Here is a 12,585-nt window from a genome sequence, read left to right on the forward strand (position 1 = left end):
AGTGGCCTTGGTGTCAGCTGTCTTGTTGATTTGAACCAGTACAACTAATCTGTAACAAGTCTCTCTGCGAAAGTCCTCTCCTGTTCAGCTTCACAAACTGCTTAAACCTCCAAACTCTGGAAAAGAAGTTCAGCTGTTAGAGACTGATTTGGAGAAACCAGTCAGCAATGTGCTGACTGAAATTCCTGCTGCATTGCATCAGACATAGCTAAGGAGAGGGCAAACCTTCCAGAAACTGAAACACCCTGTCACATGCCTTTCAAAATCAGGAGGAAAGATTTGTCCCTTGTTCAAGAAGAAAACACTAAATTATCTCAAAACAAGCCAAAACCTCCAACATCACAAGTATTTTAACTTTTGATCTCTATCTCTTCACCCATATGTTATCATATGATAACATGGTACAGAACTACATTACAAATTGCATCCCTCTTTTTATTTTGCTTCCTGTAGCTGCTAGTCTTCTAGGAACATTGTGGTTTAAACTGCTTTTTAAGCTCCAGAATCATAGTGAAAAAGCAAAATTCAGTGCAACTATTTGTCTAGATATGTTCATTAACTGTGATGGAAAAAGAAAACAACCCCAAAACAGAAACCAGCTGTATCCAAGCACGTATAGCAGCATGTATAATTTTCCATAGCCTTAGGCAAGAGATCTATTCATAGCAAAATTTCTAAGGTGTCAGAGTAACCAGAAATGGATTAACAAGAAGATAATTAGGGACTGATTATGAAGACTTACCAGATGGATATAAAATTAAAGATTGGGGGATTTGTTGGTTTTGAGTTTTTATGTATTTCCTAAATAATCTGTATATTTAACTACAGTCAGCAATTTTATGCTCCCTGTTACCCAGTATAGCCAAGAAATTACTTAACTGTTGTTACTAGAATTTCACTCACAAGTTCTTCCTGATTTGATTCAAATGCTTCATCTGGTACCCAGTTCATGCCTTTTGTTCACTAGGCTGTCAAAAGGTTAAAAATCAATCAGTAAATAAGCAGAAATATTTTTTATTTAGAAGCAGTTGTAGAAGGGATTGTCTTTTCAGTAATGTTTACATTACGAGCAACTACTTTTCTTTGAAACAGTACTCTTTTTGAGAAAAAAAAAAAGGGTACTCTATATGCTGTCTCATCCATAAAAATTACATTACTGAGATACTATGTTTAGAAGTCTGGGCATATATACGTCAAGAAATTCACTGTGCAAGCTCCCTAGCTATTTTGTTCTCATTTACACACAGTGAAAACTCCTCAATGGTTGTACACAGCAAGCAATGCCCATACCGAAATATTTGCACTACCTGTGATATCTAAGAAGTTAGCAAGTGAGAAGGAAAAGACAAAGTTGATATCAACATGTAGACTGAAAATGTCCAAGTTTCCTCACAAGACAAGTTCATCATTAATAAAATGTAAGGCATGCAGGGATAAAGTTTTTCTATTAACAAAGCAAGTGCTTGTGTAAAGCAAAATAGAAGCAGTGCAAGTTTTCCAAAATGTCCTTTTGCTATGCCATAAACCAGTTCTGGTAGGACAACTCCTGAAAGCTATCCACTCAGTTCACTGCTGCCACACTAAGATTGCAAGTGAGAGTGACAATAGATGTCTAAAAAAAAAAAAAAAAATCTCACCACTAAAAAAAGAGTTCATTTAGCATAATTTTCTAAACGGCTGTCAAATGGTAACAGCTTCTGGTTATTACTACTAGAGTCAAATCATTGCTCTGGTTTCAAGATCTCTAGTTTTTAATTATTGATTCCTCAGCCTCTCCAATCCCTCCAATTGTCCATTCACATGTCAGCTGTAAGTGCTCTTGGTTTATGATGGAGCCATAATAAATATGTGCATTGTGCAAAAAATATTTACCGAAAAAAAAAATTTATACATCCTAAACTCACAGCAGTACTCTGAATATCATCTTAGTGATCCCATCAGATTTTATGTCTCAGGAATACAGAGATCCTTGATAGCTCTACCTAGTCCTTGCCCTGCATCCCCAAAACAAAGAGGACTTGATACATGAACAAAGAGAAAGAGAGGGAGAGAGAGAGAAATTTTTGTGTGCTCTCACTAAATAAGTTGTCTGACAGGAAGCAAGGAGAGTTGTAATGCGCATATGTACTATTGTGGGAAAACCTATTTGGGTCTATTACAATAAAGAAACAGATGAAGAACAGTCCATCTGTGCAAAAATATGACCCCTGTGATGCTGCCAACATCAGAGTGATCTGCCAAATGATACCATCTGCACAAATTGAAATTCTTCTATGGGCAGATTGAGCTCACGTGCAGATTTAGTAAAACTCTTAAAGGAATACTGTATCCAGAGACTGTCTGCTTTGGAGGTGGGGGAAACTTGCTATCTGCTAATTCTTGTTCTGCTGCATGACAGATTGAGGGTCTGAAGGATGTTGTCTTTTACAGATTGGTGGGGAAAAGGAGCAGTATTGTGAACTTTTCAATTTCTTGGGATCTCTGAGCAGGACAAGGGCATCTTGTTCTCTTTTCCAGCCAGCAAGAACTAGCTCCTTTCCTTGTACCATTCTAAGAGGATTCCTCTTTCTCACCTCAGTGAGGGCAGCTGGAAGACCCTGGTTCAGGGTTGCACTATTACTGCACTGCAAGGACCTTATGGGACCATGATTTGGGATTCTCAATTTTGAGTGCAGCATCTCATCTCATAGAGCTCCTGACCTGCAAAGAAGGAACCTAACACTATGGCACAGCACCTTAATTGCTTTCCAACTGTGACCCCATTTCTGTGTGACCTCCCAAAGAGTAGCACAGATGGATGAATCTATAAGGAGTTTAACCACTCCTTTGAGAACAACCACCCTAGAGGGAGGACATCTGTACCCTGGAGCACAATGAGGTTGCCTAAATTCACCAGCACTTTCACAGCTGACCTTATGAGGGAGGTTTCCAAGAAAGCCATCAGAACCAACTGGCAGAGTAGAAGCTGTCAGTGTGCTCTGGAAGTAGATTGGGCCCCATGGCTTGACAAGAGCATGTGTTGCAGTCACATAAATATTAATATAAAGGTGCAACTGTTTGCACCTATACTGTTTGCGTAGGAAATGAAGACAGTGAGTCCCCTAAGCCACAGAGAGCAGCCTCGGTCAAGGATCTACCCGCAGATGCCATGAAGTTGAAAAAGAGCCTGATCTAACACAAAGAGCTTAAAGCAGTTGTGAATCTTTTTACCTGTTGCTGAGTCTCCTTTACAATTTCTCTGGACTTAAAATCATATTTTAAAATCTTCATCTGTCCTCTGTTCCTTTTTAAAAAAACAGTACATAAGAGAAGAGACCAAGTAATTGACTTTGTAGTGAAAACTAAATCTGACCATGCAGATTGCCAAAAGATACTAGTGAAATTAGAAAAGGCAAATATATATATTTCCTTTAATCCTCTTTCTGTAAGGCATTTTAGATATTACATATACAACAAATAATAATAAATTCAGAAATAACTAATGTTAATGATATCCCTGGAAAAATACACAGCATATGGACTTCACTTATGGTAGGCCTTAAACCACTTTCATTCAGTACTATTTCAATGGAAAAAGTTTGGATATCTTAGCAAGAAAGGTGATGTCTTTATGTATTTTCTTCTGGATGCCCTTCTAATACAGGGAAATATCATCATTTTTCTTATCCATAAGCAAAAACTTCTTACCAGTATTTGGTGGTCCTGATCTGAGATCAGGCCTTGTATCCACAGGTATTGATTGATTAAAGCGCAATTCCAAAACTGGGCTTAGTCTGCAATGATGAGCACTGAAGTAATCAGCTTGAGGGGTCAAAGTTCTGGAACAGAAATTGTAATATTGAGACAGGTACTTGGGGATCTCCCCTGGGCAACCCAGAGGTGGGTATGCAGTGTAACAAGATTGATGTGGGCAGGCCTTAAACACCATGATTTGCTAGGCACCACGTCCTGTGTGCAGTGCAAACAAAAGACAACCTGCTCTCTCCAAATCAGAGCTTTAGTTCTTCCCTTATGAAGACAAAAACAGCTTGCTTCTTTTCTCCCTTGGAGAGCACAGCTACTGTAGGACATGGCGTCACCCTTTTACATAAATAGATCACTTTTCAAAAGTGCAGAAGAGCCACTTTCCCTGTATTCCTCAACCTAAAGGCATTTGCAGCTGCACGTCTCCCAAAAGAATGTTAAAAGTTACCCACTATTCTGGAAAGAAGGTACTCTCCCATATTGCAGCAAAAAAGGAGACAGTAAAAGTGCCTTGATGAGTAGGTACCAGGTAGATAGGTTCATCATCAGTGACTGTTTCACATGAAACTGAAGTAGCCTGCGGAGCATCGACTGGAACTTCTTCTCCTGCAAACACCCCGATTACAAATTTGTGACCTATATCAGTTGCAAAAAAAAAAAAAAAAAAAAAAGACAAAAAAGTCAGCTATTCTGTTTGATGAGAGATGTCACCCTCCAAAATGTCCATTCTGAATTTAGCATGTTTTTTCCTTTTTCAGGGTAAGCATTCAAACTATTCAAACATGCTTAAAAAAAAAAAAGCTATATACTTGTGAGAGATGACTGATTGAAACATGCTGTCAATGGACCAGTTTCCAAGGTGATAGTGACAGCTCTTCCAATAAGTCGCTTTATAACTGGGTTTTGAGGGTGCAGGGAAATATGTATAAATATAGGTATAACAGAATGCCTTCTGTTCAAAATTATTTTTCTTCTTCCAAGAAATGTTTTAAATGTTGACAACCAAGCTGTATCAGAAAACTAATCAGCACATCGACACCCCAGAGTCAAAATGAAATGCAGACTCCACTTATCTTGAATGGCAGTTGCATAGTGACACTTGTCTTCTGTGAAAAATATTATGGAATAGAACCAAGCCCTGCAAGATTTGGGTTCTTTGTTTTGCCAGCCTTCCTGTGAGACACTAACCAAGATATGGGGCTTATTTTTTGTGGGGTTTTTTGGTTTTTTGTTGGTTTTTTTTTAGTTATACATTAGCTTATTCCTGAGTTATGTGAGGAATTTAGTTCAGAAAGTGATAAAAATTTGTTGGATGAATAACATCAGCCTGCTGTCTACATTTTGCCATCATACTAATCGCTAGGGACACATCTGACTTTAGATACTAAAGAATACCTACAGGAATTATCTTTTCACATATTTTCAGCATTAATTATTTTGCTTCCAGTTTGCTATGTCATTTTATTATAACAGAACTCAGACAACTATGTTCAATCTGCCTGGGATAAATTTCCTTAATTTTTCTCTTGAAGAACTTAACTTTTTAAAAATCAAAATCTATATACAATAATATAACAATATAGTACTATAAGAATGCTAGACATATGTAAACCACTTAGTAAATTGTGATTTCAACTTTGTTTTTATCAACATACTTTATATTATTCCATCCATCTACACTCTGCATTAAGCAGAGTGTTTACAAAAATGCAACAGGAACAGGTTGTTCTCACAAAAACCTAATGCACTAGAACACAGCAAGATATATCAGAAAGAAAATAGTAAAAATGAGACTAATAATAATGAAGGTTAATTTTTTATCTAATTTTAGAATTTTCTGCTAATATTACAGGTTTTGATGAAATTCTTTTTTGAGAAAAACAAAACAAATAAACAAAAGTAGGAGGAATTATTTGCCTTATGCAAGATGATAATTTAACTAAGTATTTTCTCAGCTGAGAAGTCTTTCAAGTAAGACTGCATAGGTTGTATTATGAGCAAGGTACTATCTTTCTCTAAGTATTTTGCACACTGGGGGATATTCCAAGGACAACTCTTGCTCTTTTCTTCCCAAGATATCTTATAAACTGTCAGGTGGCCATTTATGCCACCTAGTTGAAGGTCTGTTTTGAAGGATATTTGATTAGGTTCCCCTGATCAAGATAGAGATCTAACATTACCAGGAGGATGGTAAGTTCTATTCCCAAGTTAAACGTTCAGAGGTACATGCATTTAACATAGTTTCTTCTCCTATTTCAGACAGATTACAGATAATGTTTCTTCCTCTGTAAGATACAGATCTTACTGCAAGTTCAAGACTGCACCAATCCCATATGACAATACTGGCTCTTTATGCTATTCTACAAGATTAATTTGCTCATTTTCATAAACCATAAACTCAGTTCTAAAATTCTGTTATTTAACTGAGTTTAAAATCATTAGAGGTAAAGGCATTTAAAATTGTGTGGCGTCAAAACATGAGCAAGAAATGGCCATGAGCTAACTTCATGCCTCAAACAGTTATTCCCGCTAGACTTTGAAGAACTACATCATACACAGTTTAGATAGTTTCATCCTTTTTTTTAATTTTATATAAAAAGAAAAGCTTGTGCAGGTATTATAAAAAGCACTATACCAGGATAGAAAGCCTACAAAATTTAAAAGATTAATCGACCTACAGGAAAGAGATGGATGACCATTGATTACCCTGCACACATGTCCAAGATGATAGATGAATGCTGTTGGACCATTGATCTTTGTGAATTAGCCTGCTTTTGGTCAACGAGCACTTGTCTTTGGGACTTCTTCCATTAATAGCTATCCTGAAAACAAACAAACAAACAAACAAACAAACAAACAAACCAAAACCCAACATCTCTCACTGAGTTTTAAGTCATTACGTTATCACGGTCTCATTGATACAGCCATAGCACATCGTAATCTTAGAGCTGTTCTGCAAAAAAAGAAGAGATTGCTTCATTTTTTCACAATTCTGTGAAAAGATCCACAGGATTTTTTATATTTTCTGCCGGGACCTATATTCAATCTCCTTCTCCCATATGGTCTTTTTTCCCAATAAAGTTTACATTTACATTTCTAGAACAGGTTAAAAATGTGAGAAACTGTTCTACAAAGATAAAAATGTTTATTGAAGCTTTCCCCGACTCTCATTCTGATCTTGTACTTTTATACTTGCACAGTGTTAGATCAGTTTTAAATGAATGTTTTTGCTATTCAACAATAGAAGCAAGATCCAGATCAGCCTATTGAAAACAGATGTGAATTTTCTGCTGACCTTTGTTGTGCTATAGAAGATCTAGGCCAAGTAATCAAGTGCTTTCCTATTCCCTATTCTTTTTCTGAGATCTACTCAGATGATGAGCTGCAATCACTACATGCAGCACAAAATTCAAAATCTGATCTGTACATGTAGGTACATCATGGTTTAAAATTGAACAGATATATGAGGAAATAAAGTGTGCCTATTTTACCACCAACTATGCACAGACACCTTGGAACATGGCTATTGATCATGTCTAGGTTTGTCATTATTCACAGCAAGATCCTCAGCTTCAATTTTCAGAGTTCACTGACATTGTATACTAACTTACAAGTCTTTCAGCCTTGATGTGAACCTTCAAGAAAGACCAATATACACTGTTATTTATGCTGAGGAAACTTAGCCTGGGCACACACTGGCTTCATGTCCAGTGAAGATCATAGAAACTGCAGGCTAGATGTCTAAGGAGATATATTCTTGACCACCCAGGAAACATTTCAGCAAATGCACTGCCTGAGATGTTAATGTTGATAATGGAGAGGGTAAAGTCTAATAGCTAGCAAAATGCTCATTAAATATGATAATTTCATACAGGATTCCTTCCTTACCCCTAGAGGAAGGTCTGGTCTGACAGCAAGGGAAGAAATCACTCTAGGAAAGGGGCTGAAACAAAGAAAAGTAACAAGCAGATGAATTTTAATACTAGGCTGTGCTGGTTTAAGAGTTAACCAGCAGGGGAAATGAACTCAACTCAAAGGAGAGATTATAAGTCAGAATAACAATTTATTAAAATAATACAGTAAGTACAATCATACAAACAAACAATTGGTCTTAACCCACAAAACCCAAATGTATAACCCAGTACCCTGGGGCATGAACAAAGTGCTGTTCCTTGGGCCCCGCTTGAGTCCAAAGTAAAGGGAGAGGGGAAGAACCTGCTGGTGGGAGAGCTGTTGCAGTCTGGCCAAAAGTGGTGATTGCAGCCCAGTTGAGGGTGGTCTAAGTCTGTTTGAGAGTGATGAGCTGCAGCCTTCCTCTGGATCCCATGAGTGGTTAAAAATGTTCCAAGATTCCAAGATTATATATCCTCCAGTTCAGGCAGGAATGCTCAGTACTTCCCTCAGGGCGGGGAGTTCCACAGAGGGTGTGAGGACAAGAGCAGCCTCCTATCTCACAGGCCTCTTAACACCTAGTTTATAGCCTGAGGAGTCAGGCTCTATGGGCAGAGGGTGCGAATAGTCTATTGACAACAGTTTCTGGGAAATGGCATGGAAGGCTATAGAATACACAGTTTTGGGTTACACCCATACCATGATGAACTGGTCTCAGCTGTCCTAACTAGGACATAGGCTCTAGATAAGTACCTAAACACACTTGCTTAGCAGCAGATAAGGCAGACTATATGCAAACCTTACTCCTAATGTTATGTATATCATAATTTGTGGTCTAAAAACTACACTTTATGAACAACTGTGCTTCACAGCTCCTACTAAGCAAGATATAATAGGTATATCTATACCAAAGGTACCAAAGTTAGACAGGGTCCTTGCAGGTCAGTCTAAGATTAGAAAAATTCATCCATTTTACAATGCTCAAGGTCATTTCACCATTTCTTGAGAAAGAAAAAATATCTGGCATATCTTGGGAACTTTGTAAATCACTAAAATACATTCAGTGACTAAACTGATTACCAAATAGAACTGGTGAAAATCAGTTTTCACCTCATGGATAATTCAAATATTTCACTGTTTGTTTGCATCCAGAATTAAAATGAAAAATCTACGTTTTCAAATGATTCACAAAAGGATTCAGTTTCGTAGAAGGGCCTCAGAAATGTCAAAATGAAGTTTGACATTGCCAAGCAAGTAAAAATATTTTGTCGTTTGCAAACTTCTCTCATTTCACTTGACAGTACAAGAACTTTTGGGAGGGATGAGGGTGTGTTCAGCACAGATCTGTTTTCTCCAACAGAACTGGAGAACTCTGTGATCCACAGTCTATATTGCCAGGTCCATGCTCTCCTTGGTGGATCAGATCCTATTCTGACAACAGGTGTAATGAATGCTCTTTCCCCATCTGACTTAAAAGATACCCCTTGAGTTCAATCAGGTGAGCAAACCTCAGGTATCATTTTCTGATTCATTTAGGGAAAATTTCCATTTTAGGAAAACTGTATCTGTCATAAAAACAATGAAATACTAAAGTTCCCAAAGAGTTTTTAAAATATTAGTTTAAGTTCCCTTCCTCTAGTGCTGTTATAAAAACATCAGGGCTCAAATTATAGGGTGCTTAAGCACTTTTTGTAATACAATTGTAGAACAAGTTGCCACAAGACCAACCCGAACCCTGTGATTGATCTCTTCTATTGAAACCAAACTAAAATATTCCATTTATTTTCTTTTTTACTGTGTAGCTGCTCTCACTTCAGTCTGCTACCAGATGCTTATTTTCTGTCAGACTGTCATATCCTTTTTGCAAGCATTTTGCTCCCTTTAAAAATGTTTCCACTTAATAATTTCACTTGACCAAGGTGACTTTTTAACATTAGTTCATTGACTACACTTGTGAAGTTCTAATCAATGCAAGTTCAAAGCCTGTTTTTCATCCAAATCTCTTCTGTTTTCACTGATCTCTTGCTGAGAGAGCAATTTAACTTCTTTTGGTTATTTCTCATATATCATATATAACAGGTGTTGTTAAATACTTGTCTGCACTTTCACAACACCATTTTTCTAGCTTTCTAGAGAGCACCACAGTATTAAATAAAAGACTTCTTGTATTTGTTTTTTTTTTTTTTGGTTGGGTTTCGTTTGGGATTTTTATTTGTTTGTTTGTTTTAGGTTGTTTTGTTGTTGTTTTGTGGGTTTTTTTAGAAACATCTATGAACCTTTGATATCCACATTTGTTATCACAATATAAATCAGGTTGGAAGGACAACACCCAGCCCCACACCCTGCTGCAAGACTGCACAATATGTCCATGAGCCTGCTTGGCTACCCTTATGGGCAGTATGAAACTCTCATTTCAGTTTGTTCCCACTGTCCTTTGTGCTCCTGATCTATCATTGACATTTGTGAATTTTAGGAAAGTTCTCCTGTTCTCTTTTCTTTAACCTATGCACCAGGTTGGCAGTCACTCTGCACATGTACTGCACAAATTCTGCAAGGCGTGCTGAGGTTACCCAGTCTGCTCAGAGTTGATGCTCAGGTGTTTCTGGCTGCCACTGTACTAGTAAGGACTACACCTCATTTTGGGTGCTGGAGACCTATTTAGCCCAGCACTCCAGCCTAGAAGGACGTGACAAAGTCCTGAAATACTCCTCTGCAGGAACTCTGAGGCCTGAAGCCTTGTGTTACTTTAAAAAAATGTTGCTTTCTAGTTATAGCTTATTAATATAATCCATGTAAAATACTAATTTTTAGTCTTTCTAAGACAATAACCTCACTGAGGTTATTGTCACTTTTTCTGAAGAAACTGAAAGAGGTACCCATTATGAAAAATAGGAAAAATTTCTAGTAGTGAAGTAGTAATACAGATAGTATTTTGGGGCCCTCCTGTATATTTATATACCTCTCCTCTCATACTAATTTCACCACCCTGGTTCCTCTACGAATGAGGCTGGCATCATACAGAAGGTTCAATCATCCCAAGCTGCTCCATGTGTCCTTTCTCTGCCAGTGCCACTGCTTCTCTTCAAACCACAGTGGAGGCACCTGCTTTTCTGCCTGTTGGGAATTCTCACACAAACACTGAAAGCATACCTGATAAACATTCAGAATAGGAGAATAAGAAACTTTATGTAACATCACTGTTTTCTTTTCATAGTGCTACATCTCTCATTGCTGTCCCCAAACCTACTCTAAAACCAATATAGCCTCCTATGTTTCTATAATGTTCAATTGAAGTACTGATATTTGCTCTTAGTCTTGCCTGTAAATCAGGGTAGATTACTAGAATACCTCCTTTCAACCTGTCAGTCCAAGAATCTGTGGTACATGTAGAAAAAACTCCAAAACCTATTGAAATATATCTATGTTTACCAGTTAAAACTTCAAAAGTAATCCCAAGAGGAAGTCTGGTGCAATTGTGCTTCCACAGCACATTGTGTTTCCACAGCTCAGTCACTGTGCTTCTCTTTAGTCCTTTTATGAGTGACGTGATATGTGGTCACTCTGAAATCCATTTGCAACTCTGACAGACAAAAATCAAATTCAAGACATATTATGTCTTTATTTTGCATGCATAATTTCTTTAACCCAATCACATCTTACACAACAATTAAACCAGACAGCCATATAGTTTTAAGTCCCTTTGAGTTAAAGCATTTGAATGGTTCCTAAATTCTCTTTGTTAATCAGAAAACATCTTGCACATCTCACAGTATTTTGTACCATGGCTTATATACCCATCCACTCCTGAATTGTCAGCTTTAGGTACTTGGGTTTGAAGTAGAGTTATTAAATATGCACTCAACTTTCTGCTTTGTCTTTATTTTTAGTTGAGTCATGCAGCCATTTCATTCATGCTCCCCTTTCTGCTAGGAAGTAGATTTTCATTGTCTGAACTTGTTCCACATTTTCAAGCTGTTCAATCAAATAATGAAGCTATTTTCTACATATGTTTCCTCAGCTATATTGTCCCCTGTATATCATTATTAAAGCTTTGTGTAAAAAGAATTTTCTGAATTTATCCAAAGTTTATGAATAGTTTTGGTCATATACAGTTTTACTTTTCAGACAATTAGTTTTTTCTGTAGAATGTTACCATTCCTCCAATTAAAACACCACCATCACCTCCAGTTTTATAAGCCCTAACTTCTGTGTTGTTTTGTGCGAAAATATTTCTAGAAGTAATTTTAAGGAGTAACTGTCCCAGATGTCACTATGAAAGCAGTTCTTAAAGCCTTAAGAAATACTTTCACATCTCCAGATGAAAGATTTAGGTAATACCTAAGGGAATTCTCTGTATTTCTGTCAACGTATCTAATTTGCTAGAGGATTTGACTCCTGCATCCTCTAAATTTTGTCAGCAAGTGCAAGCATTTCCTTTTATTCTTTTCTGTAAACTCATAAAGATGAAGAACTCTGGACCCTCCCATTCTTCTGGCCAAATACTGTGCTCACTCTTCTGAATTTTTAAAGGATATCATACATTGTTTTGCAGCTCCTTCTCCTTTCTGATTTTTATTTAAGGAATATATTTGTAGCACGTGCTACAGAGAGGAATAAATACAGTTGAAAAGAGGGTATGTTAACTGGAGATTTTAACCCATGTAGGCATATTTGGAAAAATTCCCAACATTATTTCTGGGGGAAAAAAAGGAGGGGGGAAAGGGGAAGCAGAAAATTTTAATCCTTTTTGTTTACTACAGGAACATTTTACTGAATATTAGAATATTTCCCTTCTAAGCAAAAAGGAAAAAAGAAAAAAAAATGAGAAAAACTCTCTCAGATCCCCCCAGGGTTTCTCAGTCTGGCTCATTCTTCTACTGTGAACTTTTGTGGCTTACATGACTGTGGTCCATCCTGGGAGATGCAGCTTTATTAAAGACCCTGTCAAGA

The 12,585-nt window shown here is 37.2% G+C and overlaps 1 long non-coding RNA gene across 2 annotated transcripts in view; it reads right to left on the reverse strand.

The window, feature by feature from the left end:
* Positions 1-6,267: 6,267 nt before the first annotated feature.
* Positions 6,268-12,585, reverse strand: part of LOC135419566 (uncharacterized) — a 198,450-nt gene continuing 192,132 nt past the window's right edge. Inside the window, exons 9-10 of one of the 2 annotated variants that reach the window (XR_010433045.1) lie at positions 7,633-7,687; positions 6,268-6,566 (exon numbers count right to left, since the gene is read on the reverse strand). This is a non-coding gene — a long non-coding RNA (uncharacterized LOC135419566). The remainder of the gene's footprint in view (positions 6,567-7,632; positions 7,688-12,585) is intronic. The other variant, XR_010433044.1, reaches the window with a different exon arrangement.

Source organism: Pseudopipra pipra, chromosome 1 (assembly GCF_036250125.1).
Source record: "Pseudopipra pipra isolate bDixPip1 chromosome 1, bDixPip1.hap1, whole genome shotgun sequence".
NCBI lineage: Eukaryota > Metazoa > Chordata > Aves > Passeriformes > Pipridae > Pseudopipra > Pseudopipra pipra.